Below are 15875 nucleotides of genomic sequence, written 5' to 3'. Positions count from 1 at the left end.
CTGACCAGGGTCTCACAGCCCTCGCCCAGGAATCCCACAGTGCCTCGCACTGGACACGCCCTTACCCGGCCAACACTGCCCCTCTGCCCCCTCCCCGACCTATTCTCCTTCCCTTCCTCTTCCCCTCCCAGCACGTGGAGAGCAAGTACCACTCTTGGCCTCCACCCGGAGGACATGCTCTAAAGCAGCGGTCCCCAACCTTCTTGGCACCAGGGACCAGTTTCGCGGAAGACAATTTTTCCACCGATGGGGTTGGGTGGGGGATAGTTTCGGGGTGAAATTGTTCCACCTCTAATCAGCAGACATTAGATTCCCGGAAGGGGAGCACCACCTGGATCCCTGACATAAGCAGTTCACGATAGAGTTGCGCTCCCGTGAGCATGGAACGCCCCGCTGATCTGACAGGGGGCGGAGCTCCGGCGGTTAACTCGCCCACTACACACCTCCTGCTGTGAGGCCCGTTCCTCACAGGCCACTCCGCGGGCCAGGGGTTGGGGACCCTGCTCTAAAGAACGGGTTTAGCACCGCCCCTCCTCCTTTAGAGAAGGGAACGGTGGTTTTGTCCTCAGTGCCCTTCGCTTTTGAGGGACTTCTGGCTGGAGGCAGAACTGGTGCTTTTTCATGACCACCCACGCCGCACATGGGTGGCTCAGAGGAACCTCCCAAAGAAGCCAGTGGCCTCGAGATGCAGAGGAGGAAGAACCGTGTGAAATGAATGGGCTAGGGAGGAGCCGAGGATGCCTCCATGGCTCGAAAGGAAGGGGGGAGCCAGGAAGAAGATGCTCCCCTGTAAAGAGGGTGGTGGTTTTCTGTTTTATAGCAGAGATCTCAGAAAATAGATGAAAATCAGTGTTTGCTTGATTAATTTTGAACAAATTGTAAAAATCAAATGTATTTTCCAACTTTTGATCCATGCAGGGCTTTAAGCAGAAAAGGCTTCTCCTCATCAACAGGGCACACCTGCTTGCCCACCGACCTGCCTGCCACCTGCACTAATGCCACAGGCAGGAATGCAAGGTCTCCATGAGACATCTGCACACAAGAGACAGTGCACTACTCATAACAGCCAGGGAGCTACGAGTAGGTGTAGGCAGCACAAGTGTCCATCGATGGATGAAAAGACAAACAAACTGTGTGTGTGCGGACAATGGAACATCACTCAGCCTTCAAAAGGAGGAAATTCTGGGCCGGGTGCAGTGGCTCACACCTGTTATCACAGCGCTTTGGAGGCTAAGGTGGGAGGACTGCAACCTAGTGAGACCCTCTCTCTACAAAAATAAAATGCTAGCCAGGCATGGTGGTGTGTGCCTATAGTCCCAGCTACTGGGAAGACTGAAGCAGGAGGAGCTCTTGAGCCCTGGAGTTTGAAGTTGCAGTGAGCCATGATCCTGCCATTGCACTCCAGCCTGAGTGACAGAGTGAGACCTTGAGAAGAAGAAGAAGAGGAAGAAGAAGAAGAAGAAGAAGAAGAAGAAGAAGAAGAAGAAGAAGAAGAAGAGGAGGAGGAGGAGGAGGAGGAGGAAGAGGAGGAGGAGGAGGAGGAGGAAGAAGAAGAAGGAATTCTGACACATGTTACAATGGGGATGAACTCTGAGGTCATTGTGCTCAGTGAAATAAACCAGTCACAGAAAGACAAATACAAATACTACATGGTTCCACTTACATGAGGTACCTAGAGGAGTCAAATCCATGGAGACAGAAATAGAATGGTGGGCGCCAGGGGCAAGGGGAGGCGAATGGGGATGGGGAGTGAGTGCTTCATGGGAATAGAGTTTATGGTGGGAAGCTGAAAAGTCCTGGAGATGGATGGTGGAGATGGTGGCACAATCATGTGGACATGCTTAGTGCCACCGAATTGGTTCAAATGACCAATGTTGTGTTATATGTATTTTACCACAATCTAAACAATTCTTTCAAGTAAAAAATGGAGAGTAAATGTGTGTCCTTTTTCTGAGGTGAAGTAGGGTAGCGCCATGTATGTCAGGTTACGGGAGGGCTGGGGTGGCAACAAGGGGCTGGCTACAGATGCTAACGCTCTTTGGGATCTTTGGCTGCGCCATGGCCGGTGGGGCAGCCCGTGTTGGCCCTAAGGAGCTGAGTCACAAGGCGTCTCCACCGCGCCTGTGGGAGTTTAACTCACGGAGGTGTCAGCGCCCACAGAGAGTTGCCAGCGCCACTGAAATACTTCATTATTCATATTTCTGGAGAGGAGGGGCACACTCGTCCCACCCATAAGGCCACAGGGGGTGACCCAGGTTGGGTCAGGAAGCAGAGAGGAGACAGGGAAAGCTGAGACCAGAGCTTTTCAAGGTGGGGCAGGGGAAGAGCTCAGGACCGGCTGGTCTGAGTAAGACTGGCTGGTCAGTCTATAGGGCCATCCCTAGTGCCTGCTGCCTGGTCCTGTGTGATTCAGGACCCAGGAAATAGTGGCTTGGTTGTGAGAGTTAGATAGAGGGGGTGGTTGGGGATATGGACTTGGGACTGGTTGGTCTGCATGTGAATAAACAGGCTCCCAGGAAAGCAGTTCATCGTCTCTAGGATTTAGCTGTCTCTGGGAGGGACAGTTTCTTCCCACCAGCCTGGCCTCCCAAGATATCAAAACATCATAACATATAAATAGCATGATTAGGCCAGGTGCAGTGGCTCATGCCTATAATTCCACCAATTTTTCCAAGCCAAGGTGGGAGGATTACTTGAGGCCAGGAGTTCGAGACCAGCCTGGGCAACAAAGCGAGGCCTCATCTCTACTAAAAATAGAAAATTAGCTGGACGTGGTGGTACGCACCTGTAGTCCCAGCTACTCCGGAGGCTGAGTCAGGAGAATTACTTGAGCCCAGAAGTTTGAGGCTGCAGTGAGCTGTGATCATGCCACTGCACTCCAGCTTATGTGACAGAGTGAGATCCTTGTCTCAAAAAGAAAAAAAAGATCATTAGTGCACACTGGCCACCTGTCCACAGCATCTGTCTGAGCACCCGGGAGTGCTCAGGGAGTGTTTCCAAACCCTCAAGGGTGATACGTGTGAACAATAACTGGAAAACCTTTACTAGCAGGCCGTTGTGCAGACAGATGATCTCTGATGTTGGCTGAACTGGCTCCTGTGCAGACAAGCCCTGTCTGTTTGACTCTGGCCCCCTTGCCTTAGTTTTCTGGGCCTCGAGACCCAAAGTCCAAGCACCTCATCTTTTAATTCCTTTCCCTATTCACAGAACTCCATTCACTGCCTCTGTAAACCTTGTGCACCCCCAGCCCTGCCCTGCCTCACACCCCACGAGCACCTTCCAGCTTCCTGGAGGCCTGGGGCCTCGCAGTGCTTCCTCCCGCGCGTTTCACTGAGGAGGGACTTGCTGAGTTGTGGGCTCCTGAAGACACCCCTGCAGGGAGAGGAGACTCTGGAGCTCACCAAGGCTGTGGGCAGTCTCCTGGCTGAGCGTGAGGTCTGCTCCAAGCTGGGAAAGCCTTGGCCAGCACGGCGACCTAGGTAGAAATTATTCCATGCCTGCCATTCCCAAGTTAGGGCCCCTTGAGAATCACAAGGTCATGCCCTGGCATGCTTAGGTTGAAAAAGAATAACTCAAAGGGAAGAAGTTAGGAAAAGACCTACTGGAATTACTATGTCACCTTCCCATGTTCAAGAACAGGCACCTAAGATTCTGCTAATTCATGGAGCAAGGAGCCTGAGACCCAGCCCATGCAGGATGCTGGTCCAGATGTCCCTGCCTGAGTGCCAGAGCGAACATTGGCAAGCTGCGGCTCCTGGCCACTGGCCGTGGCTCCTACTCACTGCCTGGGGCCCCTGACCACTGCCTGAGGTTCCTGGCCACTGCCCAGGGCTCCTGGCCACTTCCCAGGTCTCTTAACCAGTGCCTGGGGCTCCTCCTCCTCACTGCCCAGGGCTTCTGATCACAGCCTGGGGCTCCTGACCACTGCCTGGGGCTCCTGACCACTGCCTGGGGCTCCTGACCACTGCCTGGGGATCCTGACCTCTGCCTGGGGGTGTGCACTACCCGGGGCTCCTTTTGTGCCTCCTGGAAGAGCAAAGTCATTGTTTTCATTACAAAGTTGTCAGTTCATTTTAGTCACAGAGGTTTCCGTTCTTTTCAGAACTTTCTTCTGGATGCAGACACAGTGCTGTCCCTTCCCTGGGGTCTCTCGGGCCCTTCCCCACATACGCTCTGCCGGCATGGCTGAGGGTGCACAGGATGCGGCGCTGAGTGAAATGCACTCCCTGCCCTGGAGGTGCCGAACGTGGCGGAGAATCCCCCCACACCCCCACAGGGCAGATGCTGCATGGGAGGACAGACATGGCACATGGCTGTCTGACCCAAGACAGGGCTGTGGATGAGGCCTAGGAGAGAGGAGGTAAGGAGGGCAGCTTCGAGGGCAGCGAGCTGGGCTTTGCAGACCAAGCAGGGTTTCACTGAAGAGCACCTGGGGCAGGAGGGAGTCAGCCTGACTCTCTGGCCTCACAACCTCAATTCTGTTCAGTAGCCCTCTGCCTAGCACAGCTCAGGGGTGTCAGGTTCCAGCCTCCACCCAGTTCAGGTGACCCCTATCCCCTGCCAGTGACTGCTGAGGGCACAGTTCTGTGATTCAGTCCTGTGCAAGGCATAGGGAAGCCTACCACCGGGCTTCTAGAATGTACTCTTTATTGATGAAGACAGCCATAGGAAGAGATGGCCTCTTCTTCCTAGGACATTATCACATCTGGTGTGAAGACCGAAATGGCAGCGGAGGAAAGCCAGCTGAAGATGGCAGAGCAGAGATAGGAAGATACCCTTGATGTCATCATGGGTCCAAGGAGTCAGGGGCCTCCCACCCTGGGCTTCCCCAATGTGAGGCCTAAACACCTTTGCTGTGTGAGCAGGGGAGGCGAGGTTCTTCCTGCTGCCAGGGGCAGCCAAGCCTATACAGCAAACCTGAGAAACAGATGTCCTGAGGCCAGGTCACAGGTTGTGCAGGGGTGTGGCTAGAGACAGAAGCATGAAGTAGGGCAAGGTGGGACCCAGAAAGACCTGGGATCATGCTCTCTGGGAATCAGGATCCCCAGAGGACTGCGCATGGCTGGGCTGAGCATCTGCTCAGGTGGGAGGAACTCTTAGAGCCCTGGGGCTGTGGGGTCAGAGGTCACAGAGAGCAGGGACAGGATATAGGAACTGAAGGTGGCCTGGAACTCCCAGTGTAGAGCCTGGATGTGCATGGACAGAGGAACAGGGAGGTCACAATCCAGGGCATCTTTCTAAGGCTGAGACTTGAGTCGGTTCATAGGTGAAAGAGATTTAAGCTGCAAGAGATGAGGCAAGGGAGGCCGGTGTTTGTGGGGTGAGGCTCACGGGCGGAGGGACTGGCCTGGGTTCTCTTTCACTGGACCCGAAGCTGCCAGAGGGATCCGGTGAAGAAGAGAGGAAACTTCGTCCTTCACTCTTTCCTGGGCATCTGCCACATGCCAAACCCTGTTCTAGAGGAAGGGTCCGAAACCATTTTCTGTGTCTCCTAAAGGTTTGTAAACACACCAATCAGCACTCTGTGTCTAGCTAATCGTGTGGAGACCTGGAGAACTTTTCTATCTAGCTTAAGGTTAGGAAATGCACCAATCAGCGCTCTGTGTCTAGCTAAAGGTTTATAAACACACCAATCAGCACTCTGTAAAAACGGACCAATCAGCACTCTGTAAAATGGACCAGTCAGCAGGATGTGGGTTGGGCCAAATAAGGGAATAAAAAAGCTGGCTATTCCTGAGCCAGCAGTGGCAACCCGCTGGGGTCGCCTTCTAGGCTGTGGAAGGTTTGTTCTTTTGCTCTTCACAGTAAATCTTGCTGCTGTTCACTCTTTGGGTCCGCAGTACCTTTATGAGCCTTTGGGTTCGCACTACGTTAACACTCACTGCGAAAGTCTGCAGCTTCGCTCCTGAAGTCAAGCGAGATGACAAACCTACTGGAAGGAAGAAACTCCAGACACATCTGAACATCTGAAGGAGCAAAGTCCAGACACACCATCTTTAAGAACTGTAACACTCCCCGGAGGGTCTGCAGCTTCATTCTTGAAGTCAGTGAGACCAAGAACCCACCAGAAGGAACCAAACTCCTGGTTCAAACACAGTCTCAAACTCCTGGGCTCAAACGATCCTCTCACTTTGGCCTCCCAAAGCACTGGGATTACAGGCCTAATCTCTTCTTCTTATAAGAACACCTGCCATGACTTGTGGTGTGTGTTGCCAAGGCGCGGGCCTGGTGGACCGTAGGGGCAACGTTATTGCCATCATCCTCTCCCAGGGAGTCGAGATGTCAGGACTCAGCTCTCCAGAGATGGAGGGCTGTCATAACCTACTTGGGCTACTGGACAATGAGGAGATTCATGGCCTTGTGCAACACCGTCACCAATTGCCTGGTGCAGCCCGAAGACCACCAATGTAAGGGCAGACCTGTGCCATGGAAGGCAGCCACCCTTTCCCATGCCTCACGCTGACCCCAGGTCACTGGAGCCCAGGAGTGGAGGGGTTCGAGGCCTAGCACCCAGACAGTCTCAGAACCTGCTTAGGCAGAATCCTGGGGAATCCCTGCCACCATGGCAGATCCACTGCTCTGGAACTGATAGGGAAATGCTGAGAAGGGAGGAGCATGGTCCCTTTAAATGATACAGAAGAGGGAAAGGCAAGTACCCGGTACAGGAGGGCGTGGTCCCTAAGCCTCCACCCCCACGAACCTAAGTGAGGACAGGCATTTCCTGACCAAATGTTACATTTTCCAAGACCACCTTTGCTGCCACACCCCATCCTGCACCTATAAAAACCCAGACCCTAGCAAGGCAGAGGCAGGAGCGGCTGGACGTGGAGAGGAACACATTGGCGGAAGGACACACAAGTGGCCGGATGGCAAGAGGAATGTGCTGACAGGCACCAGCATGCCACTGACCACAGAATGACGTGGAGTTTGGCCGGGGGAGTTGGAGGAGTGCCTGGGCCACTCAGCGGCCTGACTTCAGGGGGAAACCATCTCCCTTCTGGTTCCCCCATCTGCTGAGAGCCACTTACACTCAATAAAACCTTGCACCCATTCTCCAAGCCCATGTGTAATCTGGTTCTTCTGGTACATCAAGGCAAGAACCCGGGATACAGACAGCCCTCTGTCCACGCGACAAGTAGAGGGCCTACGCTGCCTGTAGACAGCAAAACTAAAAGAGCAAACAGTAGCACATGCCAGCTGAGGCTTCAGCTGTGAACATTCACCTCTAGACACTGCCGTGGGGTCGGAGCCCCACAGCCTACCCATCTGTATGCTCCCCTAGCAGTGGGAGAAACAGGACACTGAAGAAGCGAGCCACACCCCCATCCCACACCCTGCAAGGAGCACAAGGGAACCTTTCCCGTTTTGGAACCACGACACAGGCTTGGGCAGCCGGTTCCCCGGGAGGTCGTGGTGGTGACAATGGCGTAGCTTCCAGGATTATCCATGTCATGGGCAGCACTTTCTGATTTGAGGATTTGGAGCGCCGTTCGTGCAATGTTAGTGGAGAGTCCAAGGGCAGAACTTCTGAGGCGTAGAAACGTCCATCAAAAAGTCACATTTAAGTACTTGGCAATACCAGGGGGTTGTGATACCTCCAGTTACTAATAAACAGTCTTATTCAGCATACAAAAGCAATCAAAGCCAAAATCGAAGGAAACACCAGAGCCAGTTAGAAAGACAGAGGACATCCAGCTCTTTCAACAGCAGGCAAAAGATTAAAAAGCTGAAAAGGTTGATTTTCATTGCCTGGGAGAATTCTGTCACTGGGTCTTTGGACTTCTTAATTCTCACAATTCTTTCCTGGGACCACCTCAAGATGAATGGGAACCACAGCATGATGTCCAGCTTAGGTTCTATTACAAGTCAGAACAAAGCATGATAGACTGGCTGGGCATGGTGGCTCACACCTGTAATCCCAGCATTTTGGGAGGCTGAGGTGGGTGGATCACTTGAGGTCAGGAGGTTGAGACCAGCCTGGCCAACGTGGTGAAACCCCATCTGTGTTAAAAATACAAAAATTAGCCAGGTATGGTGGCACATGCCTGTAGTCCCAGCTACTCGGAAGGCTGAGTCAGGAGAATCACTTGAACCTGGGAGGCAGACGCTGCAGTGCCGAGATCACACCACTGCACTCCAGCCTGGGCAACCAAGTGAGACTCTTTCTAAAAAAAAAAAAAGATAAAAAGAGGCCGGGCGCCGTGGCTCATGCGTATAATCCCAGCACTTTGGGAGGCTGAGGCGGGCAGATCATGAGGTCAGGAGATTGAGACCATCCTGGCTAATGCTGTGATAACCCCGTCTCTACTAAAAATACAGAAAAAGCCAGGCTTGGTGGCGGGCGTCTGTAGTCCCAGCTACTTGGGAAGCTGAGGCAGGAGAATGGCATGAACCCGGGAGGCAGAGCTTGCAGTGAGCGGAGATCACGCCACCGCAGTCCAGCCTGGGCGACAGAGAGACTCCGTCTCAAAAAAAAAAAAAAAGTGATGAACTACCATGGGACAGAAATCATGAGTCTCTGTTTGCCGTCACTAGTAAAAGAATTTCTTTTTCTCAGCCCAACCTAGATTCACGTGGACTGAAATGTGCTGCTTCTCTTCATGGGCTGGTGATGGTTGGAACTGCGAGGATTGTCCATCGAAGGAATACTTGCTTGGGCATTTTTGAACAATTTTTTTGGCTCACCTGCTGCCCTTTTGTGGAGAATACTTGGAAAATCAAATTTATCAACCTGAGATTTGTTGGAGACAGTTCCCTTGCTCCTGGAATTACTGAAACCAGCTGTTACATTTGAACAAGGTGGTCTAGAGGTCTTTCGTAGTATAATCGCCTTACGTGGTACCAACACAGTATGACATCATGTAAAGCAGGCTTTGGTAGTGGAACCGGAGACCAAATTTCATGTAGTGGAAATGAGGCACTGCTGAACAAATGAGAACTGGGTTTACCTGACCTTCTAAAGCATTGAGCACCAGCAGTCTAAAACATCTCTACAGAAACGCTTCCAAATACATCAGTAATGTCTAAGTGATTTCAGATGTGAGGACTGATGTATTTTAGTTGAAATACCTTTCTGAACTCTAGACTTAGAGTTCATAGACATATTCTGTGAATACTTACCTATTTTTGCCTGAGCTGCAGCAAATGTTCTGAAAGCTTAAGGCAAATAAATCTTACTTTAGATGTTATAGAAAAGAAGAAGGAGAAGGAGAAGAAGACCCGTTATATGGGATTAGGGCCCACACTAATGACCTCATTTTAATTCATTCGGGTCTTTACAGGCCCGGTCTCCAAATATAGCAACATTCTAAGGGAGCAGGGCTTAGGACTTCAACAAGTGAATTTGGGGGACGCAGTCCAGCCCATAACAATGTTGTAATTCATTTCATATGCCCGCAGCACCTGACACATAACACGCATACACACAGATATACAGAAACAGGGTGCGCGTTGCTACACATGACACCTGTCTGCAAAACCGCCCTTCCCCGTGAGTGTCCTTGAGCAAGCTCGCCCGCCCCCGGTCCTCGTTTCTCCACTAGAGGGCAGCCAGTGCCTGTTAAAGAGGGCCCAGGCCTTTGCAAGGGGGTCACACTCAGCCACATTCTCGGTCGTTGCACATCACAAGCTGGAGGTTCTGAATTTTCTCTCTTGTTCCATGCCGTGCTAATGCCACTTAAGGTCCCTGCAGGCCCCGCATCATTAACATGGGGTGGGGGCCCCTCTCTTGTCCTCAGCGAGGGGAGAGAACCTGGGGTCCCCAGGGTCCCCTTCTGTGAATTTGTAGTCTGCACACACACCCTGCGGAACAGGCACTGTGTCCGCAGCTGGAGAGGATCGGGGGTGCGGGAGAGGTGGGACAGATTCTACAAAGATTCAGAGAAGCCAGTGAACTCCAGTAGTGGTTTTACTGATTGCCTGCCGTAAGACAGGAAGGGGCACCTCTGTTTCCTTTTCTCCTCCTATCCCAAATCTCTGGGGCCTCCGGCCTCCATTCTCCTCTCCAGCCGAGGGCTGTGAGGCGCTGCCTGTCTTTGGATAACTGCTCTGTGTAATGCTGGGAGCGCTCTGATCGACCACATGACAGTCAGGCAATTAGGAGACGCAGGAGAGTCCCTGGCCCCCACTCTGATGCTTCTCCCTGCAGAATGCACCTTCTCCTCCCCTCACCACCTTCCTCAGAGGTGCTCTGCCAGGAATGCTGGAAATGAGCAGCCCTGGGCTGTCCGGTTCACAGCCAAGGGTGGACGTTGCCGGGCGGGAACTTTCAGCTCCGGTGCAGTGATACTCGATCCTGGTTTCAACAAGGGACGGGTTCCCCCCTCCACACCATCAGGGTGTACACTCCTCCCACAAGAAAAGAGATTACAAGGGATTAAAAAAAATAGGTAGTTAGAAGGAATAAGTTCTAGTATTTGAAAGTAGAGTAGGAAAGTTATAGTTAACAATAATGTATTGTATATTTCTGGGGTTGTTTTGTTTTGAGATGGGGTCTCACTCTGTCACCCAGGCTGGAGTGCAGTGGCACAATCTCAGCTCACTGCAACCTCCGTCTCCCAGGTTTAAGAGATTCTCCTGCCTTAGCCTCCTGAGTAGCTGGGATTACAGGCACCTGCCATCGCGCCCAGCTAATTTTTGTATTTTTATAGAGACGGGGTTTCCATGTTGGCCAGGCTGGTCTCGAACTCCTAATCTCAGGTGATCCACCTGCCTCAGTCCCCCAAAGTGCTGGGATTACAGGCATGAGCCACCACGCCTGGCCTGTATATTTCAAAATAACTAGAATTGGAATGTTCCCAACACAAAGAAAAAACAAATGTTTGAGGAGATGGACATCCCAATGACCCTGATTAGAACATTATATGTTATATGCATGTATGAAAATATCATATGTGCCCCAAAATATGTACAACTCTGAAATATCAATAAAAAAGAAAAGAGATCTATTACACAGCAGGGCAACTACAGTCAATAATAAGGTATCAAACATCAACAGACGAATGGATGAAGCCAGTGTGGTACAGATACACCATGGAGTGCTACAAAGCCATGAAAATAGAGTGAGATCCTGTCATTTGCAACAGCATGGATGTAACTGCAGATCATTGTGTTAAGTGAAATAAGCCAGGCACAGAAGGACTAACTTCACTCGTTTGTGGGAGCTGAAATTAAAATTCCCAGAGGCAGGTTTCACACTTCTAAAAGCCCCCTTCTAACTGCCTCATTCACAGCAGCATCATTCCCAACAACCAAAAGGAGGGACCCACCCAGTGCCTCTCCACGGATGGGCAGGAAAACAAAATGTGGTGTAAACCTGCCACGGAGCATCATTCAGCCTTGGACAGGAAGGAACTTCTGACATAGGCCACAACGTGGATGAAATGACATTCTGTTGAGTAAAACAAACCAGACACAAAAATTGCACGACTCCAATTATATGAGTCATCAAATTCCCAGAGACAGAAAGTAAAATCGTGGTTGCCAGGGGCTAGGAGAAGAAGACATGGGGAGTTTAATAGGCACGAAATTACAGTTTAGGAAGATGAAGACCTTCTGGAAATGGACAGTGGTGCTGGTTGTGCAATGATGTTAATGTACTTAATACTACAGAACTGTACACTTTAAAATGGTTAGAAAGAATGGTACATTTTATGTTGTGTATATTTTACCATGATTTTTAAAAGTGACCACAAAAGTTACCCCTTCCAAATGGCAGTACTCCATCAGGAAGGGAGCCTTGAGGTCTAGGGGCTGGCATCGGCCCACCTAGCTTGGCAAGGGATTCTGCACCCTGGAGGAAGACACACCGTCGGCCGCAGTGGTCCCAAGACCGGTGCACACCACTGGGGAGCATCATGCCCAGGCCCAAGAGGGACAAGGCCTGGTGCCCTAGAGCCTCCTCAGCTCTGACCAGGCTCCCTTCTCCCAGAGACAGGGTGAAGCTGGCCTGGACACGGCCTGGGGTGCCCTCCATGACATAGCGTTCACATACTTTCATGCTACAGGTTCACTTCGCCCTGCCCCTTGCCCGTCAAAGTTCCTACAGCTGCCATGGGCTCTTTCCTGACCAAACAGAAGACCCAGTCCATAAACCCATCTTGCCATCTGGCATCCTGCTCCAACACTGGGGCAAGGCACAGTCTTGGCAAAGTGAAGCAGAAGATAGGCTTGGGGGATGGAGGAAGCAGACCCCGTTGGCAGAGCCTGTGCTTTGCAAATGCTTCTCCCTGGTGGCAACTCTGAACTGTCAATCTGTACATACATCCCTGTCCAGCTTCCCCAAGGTCCCCATGGTTGACATTCAGGGCATTCAGGAGCTTGGATGGGAGAACATGCATCTTTATGTTCACTAAGGTTTAGCATTTCCTCCATCTCTGAATGTAAGCGACACACGTCAGCAGTTCTAAGGGGTCCATGGAGCTCATCAGGCTATGTAAGGCTCCATGGTGCCCCAAAAGGTTAAAGACTGCTATGCCTTAGAGCAGCGGTCCCCAGCATTTTGGCACCAGGGACTGGTTTTGGGGAACACAATTTTTCCACAGACCGAGGGTGGAGTGGTGGTTTTGTGATGATTCAAGTGCATTACATTTATTGTGCACTTTACTTGTATTATTATTATATTATCATTATAATATTATTATGTTATAATGTATAATGAAATAACTGTACAATTCACCATAATGTAGACTCAGTGGGAGCCTAGGCTTGTTTTCCTGCAACTAGATGGTCCCTTCTGGGGGCGATGGGAGACAGTGACAGATCAGCAGGCATTAGATTCTCATGCGCACACAGCCTGGATCCCCCACATGCACAGTTCACAGCAGAGTTTGCGCTCCTATGAGAATATAATGCCACTGCTGATGTGACGGTAGGCAGAGCTCAGGGGGTAATTCGAGCAATGAGGAGTGGCTATAAATACAGACGAAGCTTCATTTGCTTGCCTGCCTCTCCTCTGCCAGTGTGGCCCATTCCTGTGACCCCAGGGGTTGGGGACCCCTGCTCTAGAGCATTTGCAGGGAAACAGGAGGCTTAGAGAGGAACAATCTTCATAAACAGTGGGTCAGGAGGTCAGCAGTGTGCACGCTCAGGTCAGTAGGGTAGCAGACCTCAGGGAGGATGGGGCTGTAAGCCAAGGGGTACTCCAGGGAGGCAAGGTCTATTCCTGCAGATGCACCCCACACACAGGCCATAGGGTCCAGGAGAGGAGGATGTTCAGGTGGTGGGAATGGGAACAAGCATGATCTATAATCTGTGTTAAATTGATAGCAAGGGTGACTTTGCTCCATGCCAGAGACAGGAGCAGGGTCACCTGGTAGCAATGAGAACCTCCCTCCAAGACTCTTGGCCCTGGCCCAGGTGGCAGGAGGGAAGGCTGGAGGGCCATGAGAAGGGGTGGGCAGGGAAGAAGGCTGGCCGTGGCCAGGGCTGTCGGGGAAACACCTTTACCTGGGCAGCCTGAGATGATCACAGCCAGAGCTCCAGCTGCTCTCACCTCAGGCGGGGTCCCTGCACACACTGTATCTTTAGAGGTCCCTTCAGGAGCCTAGTTTGCTGCTTCACAGTGTCATCAGAGCCAGGGGAGGACAGGAGAAGTGACCACACCATCCCTGGGAGATGCATCCTGCCAAGGCCAGCCCATGACTCTGATGCCCAGGCTTCAGCATGCAGTCCAGGGTGCAGAGGCTGTGTGCAGCAGGGGTGTGACAGGCTCCTGTGTGTGCTGATGGGGCCTCCCCACCCACCCATACACACCTGGGGTGCTCGGGGGTGGGGAGTTGCTGGTGGGGTCCTGGCCTGAAGCCTGTGAGGCCTGGATGTCACGCCAGGCTCTCGGGGTGGGCCGGGGATGCCCCTGGGCACCTGCTGCTGCCTCCACACACTACTGACTGTCTCATTTGGCCTCTGGCCATTGCCCTGCTGTCCCTGTTACCGGAAAGTAGTCTCAGTTCAGACCCCAAGAGAAGGTTCTTGGATCTCGAGGAAGAAAGAATTAGGGGTGAGTCCACAGAGTAAAGTGAAAGCAAGTTTATTAAGAAAGTGAAGGAATAAAGAATGGCTGCTCCATGGTCAGAGCAGCCCTGAGGGATGCTGGTTGCTTTCTTTTTTTTTTTAAATTTGAGATGGAGTCTCGCTCTATTGCCAGGCTGGAGTGCAGTGGCACCATCTCAGCTCACTGCAACCTCCACCTCCCGGGTTCAAGCAATTCCCCTACCTCAGCCTCCCGAATAGCTGGGACTACAGGTGTGTGCCACCACACCCAACTAATTTTTTTGCATTTTAGTAGATGGGATTTCACCATGTTGGCCAGGATGGTCTTGATCTCCTGACCTTGTGATCCGCCCACCTCGGCCTCCCAAAGTGCTGGGATTACAGGCGTGAGCCAACACGCCCAGCCTTGATTGCTTATTTTTATGGTTACTTCTTGATTATATGCTAAACAAGGGGTGGGCTATTCATGCCTCCCTTTTTTAGACCATACAGAGTAACTTCCTGACATTGCTGTGGCATTTGTAAACTGTCAAATTGTTGACAGTTTGTGAGAGTAGCAGTGAGAATGACCAGAGGTCATTCTCATCATCATCTTGGTTTTGATGACTTTTTAGCTGGCTTCTTTACCGCAACTGTTTTATCAGCAAGGTCTTTATGACCTGTATCTTGCAGTGACCTCCTATCTCATCCTGTGACTTAGAATGCCTAACCAGGGGGCCAGGCACGGTGGCTCACACCTGTAATCCCAGGACTTTAGGAGGCTATGGTGGGTGGATTACCTGAGGCCAGGAGTTCAAGACCAGCCTGGTCAAAATGGCGAAACCCCATCTCTACTAAAAATACAAAACTTAGCTGGGTGTGGTCACGCACACCTGTAGTCCCAGCTACTCAGGAGGCTAGGGTAGGAGAACTGCTTGAACCTGGGCGTTGGTAGTTGCAGTGAGCCAAGATTGCGCCATTGCACCCCAGCCTGGGCAACCGAGTGAGACTCCGTCTCAAAAAAAAAAAAAAAAAAAAAGAAGAATGCCCAACTGTCTGAGAATGCAGCCCGGTAAGTCTCAGCCTTATTTTACCTAGCCCCTATTCAAGATGGAGTTGCTCTGGTTCAAGTGCCTCTGACATCTCTATAGGTAAAGACTCTGAGGGCTGTCTAGTGTTCCTAAGCACAAGCAGGCTGTGATGAGCCAGATGTGGTGGCGTGAGCCTGTGGTCCCAGCTACTTGGGAGGCTGAGGTGGGGAATCACTTGAGCCCAGGAGGTCAAGGTTGTTGTGTGATCATGCCACTGCCCTCCAGCCTGGGTGACAGAACAAGATCCCCTGTGATCATGCCACTGCCCTCCAGCCTGGGTGACAGAATAAGATCCCCATCTCTTAAAAAAAAAAAAAAAAAGGCCAGGTGCAGTGGCTCATGCCTGTAATCCCAGCACTTTGGGAGGCCGAGGAGGGCAGATCACAAGGTCAAGAGTTTGAGACCATCCTGGCCAACATGGTGAAACCCCGTCTCTACTAAAAATACAAAAATTAGCTGGGTGTGGTGGCGGGCACTTGTAGTCTCAGCTACTTGGGAGGCTGAGGCAGGAGAATTACTTGAACTCGCCACTGCACACCAGTCTAGCAACAAAGTGAGACTCCATCTCAAGAAAAAAAAAAAAAAAAAAAAAAAAAAGGCTGCCATGAGCTGTATAGGGAAAATATCTGTGTTAAATAATGTGTGTTAGATGAGCTGCGTTCAGGCAAGAGTTATGGTGTTGCTGGTCAAGAATACAACATTAAAGAAGCAATAATATATATTCAAGTATATTTCAACAGAAACAGACACACAACAAGGTTATGTATGGATTAGTGAATGAAATGTTGCAAACAGAAGCTCTCACAGGCCTGTATT

The 15875-nt window shown here is 51.3% G+C and overlaps 1 pseudogene; it reads left to right on the top strand.

The window, feature by feature from the left end:
* The first annotated feature begins 6279 nt into the window (after positions 1–6279).
* On the top strand, positions 6280–8935 carry LOC104656686 (annotated as a pseudogene).
* Positions 8936–15875: the final 6940 nt, after the last annotated feature.

Source organism: Rhinopithecus roxellana, chromosome 13, assembly GCF_007565055.1.
Source record: "Rhinopithecus roxellana isolate Shanxi Qingling chromosome 13, ASM756505v1, whole genome shotgun sequence".
Lineage (NCBI taxonomy): Eukaryota > Metazoa > Chordata > Mammalia > Primates > Cercopithecidae > Rhinopithecus > Rhinopithecus roxellana.
Note: the sequence above shows the minus strand (reverse complement) of the source record. Positions and strands in the feature narration are given on the sequence as shown.